The sequence below is a fragment of the Calidris pugnax genome, unplaced genomic scaffold, assembly GCF_001431845.1.
Source record: "Calidris pugnax isolate Ruff unplaced genomic scaffold, ASM143184v1 scaffold772, whole genome shotgun sequence".
NCBI lineage: Eukaryota > Metazoa > Chordata > Aves > Charadriiformes > Scolopacidae > Calidris > Calidris pugnax.
Genome location: NW_015091662.1, coordinates 72,623 through 74,636, shown reverse-complemented (window position 1 = coordinate 74,636; position 2,014 = coordinate 72,623).

Genomic DNA, 2,014 nt, shown 5'->3' with positions numbered 1-2,014 from the left:
GTTGGTCCCCCAAACCCCCAGGTTGGTCCACAGAGCCCCCAAGATGGTCCTCAAAGCCCCCACGTTGGTCCCCAAGGCCCCAGGCTGGTCCTCAAAGCCCCCAGGTAGGTCCTCAAAGCCCCCAGATTGGTCCCTAGAGCCCCCAAGATGGTCCCCAAACCTCCAGGTGGTCCCCAAAGCCCTCAGGTTGGTCCCCAACCCACCACATTGGTCCCCAACCCCTCAGGCTGGTCCACAGAGCCCCCAGGATGGTCTCCAGAGCCTTCAGGCTGGGCCCCAAAGCCCCCAGGTTGGTCCCCAAACCCCCACATTGGTCCCCAAAGCCCCCAGGTTGGTCCACAGAGCCCCCACGTTGGTCCCCAGAGCCTTCCTGCTGGTCCCCAGCTGGTCCCCACCACCCAGCCTTTGTTTTCCCCCGGGAGCCACAAATGAGGGCAGGATCCGGGTGCTGCCCGCCCTTGGGTAAATAACGCCAGCTGGGCCGGCTGCCGGGCACCGCGCACACCTGGCACCCCAGGGACGAGGATGGGTCCTTGTCCCCACCGCGGGGCCACGCCGGGGTGGTCCCACGTCCCAAGGAGGGCTTGCCCGGCTGGAAATTTTGGGGGAGAAGGTCCCCGCCAGCTTGGAAATGTCCTGGTTGGGCTCCCAGCGCTGGGATGTGCTGTCAGCAGTTCACGGGATGCTCCTGTCCCCTCCCCCTGGGATGGCCTGTCCCCCTCATCCAGGGTGGCCTGTCTCCTACACATGGGATGGCCTGTCACCTGCATCTGGGATGTCCCATCCTCACCACCCAGGATGCTCCTGTCCCCTCCCCCTGGGATGGGCTGTCCCCCTCATCCAGGGTGGCCTGTCCCCTCCCCATGGGACGGCCTGTCACCTGCATCCAGGATGGTCCTGTCCCCCTCATCCAGAATGTTCCTGTCCCCTGCACCTTGAATGTCCCATCCCCACCACCCAGGATGCTCCTGTCCCCTCTGTCTGGGATTTCTTGTCCCCCATGTCCAGGATGTCCTGATCCCAGCACCCAGGATGTTCCTGTCCCCTGCCCCTGGGATGTCCCATCTCCACCACCCAGGATGCTCCTGTCCCCTCCCCCTGGGATGGCCTGTCACCTGCATCTGGGATGTCCCATCCCCACCACCCGGGATGCTCCTGTCCCCTCTGGGATTTCTTGTCCCCTCCACCCGGAATGCTCCTGTCCCCCTCATCCAGGATGTTCTTGTCCCCTGCATCTTGAATGTCCCATCTCCACCACCCAGGATGCTCCTGTCCCCTCCCCCTGGGATTTCTTGTCCCCCACATCTGGGATGTCCTGATCCCACCACCCAGGATGCTCCTGTCCCCTCCCCCTGGGATGGCCTGTCCCCCCCATCCAGGATGTTCCTATCCCCTCCACATGGGATGGCCTGTCACCTGCATCTGGGATGTCCCATCCCCACCACCCAGGATGCTCCTGTGTCCCCCCCCCCGGGATTTCCTGTCCTGCTCATCCAGGATGTTCCTGTCCCCTGCATTTGGGATGTCCCATCCCCACCACCCAGGATACTCCTGTCCCCTCTGTCTGGGATTTCTTGTCCCCTACACCCAGGATGTCCCATCCCCACCACCCAGGTGCTCCTGTCCCCTCCCCCTGGGATTTCCTGTCCCCCTCATCCAGGGTGTCCTGTACCCTCCCCATGGGATGGCCTGTCACCTGCATCCAGGATGGTCCTGTCCCCCTCATCCAGGATGTTCCTGGCCCCTCCACCTGGGATGTCCTGGCCCCTGCATCTGGGATGGCCTGTCCCCCTCATCCAGGATGTTCCCGTCCCCTGCACCTTGGATGTCCCATCCCCACCACCCAGGATGCTCCTGTCCCCTCCTCCTGGGATTTCCTGTCCCCCACATCCAGGATGTTTCTGTCCCCTGCATCTGGGATTTCTTGTCCCCCACATCTGGGATGTCCTGATCCCACCACCCAGGATGTTCCTGTCCCCTCTACCTGGGATGTCCTGTCCCCACCACCCAGGAT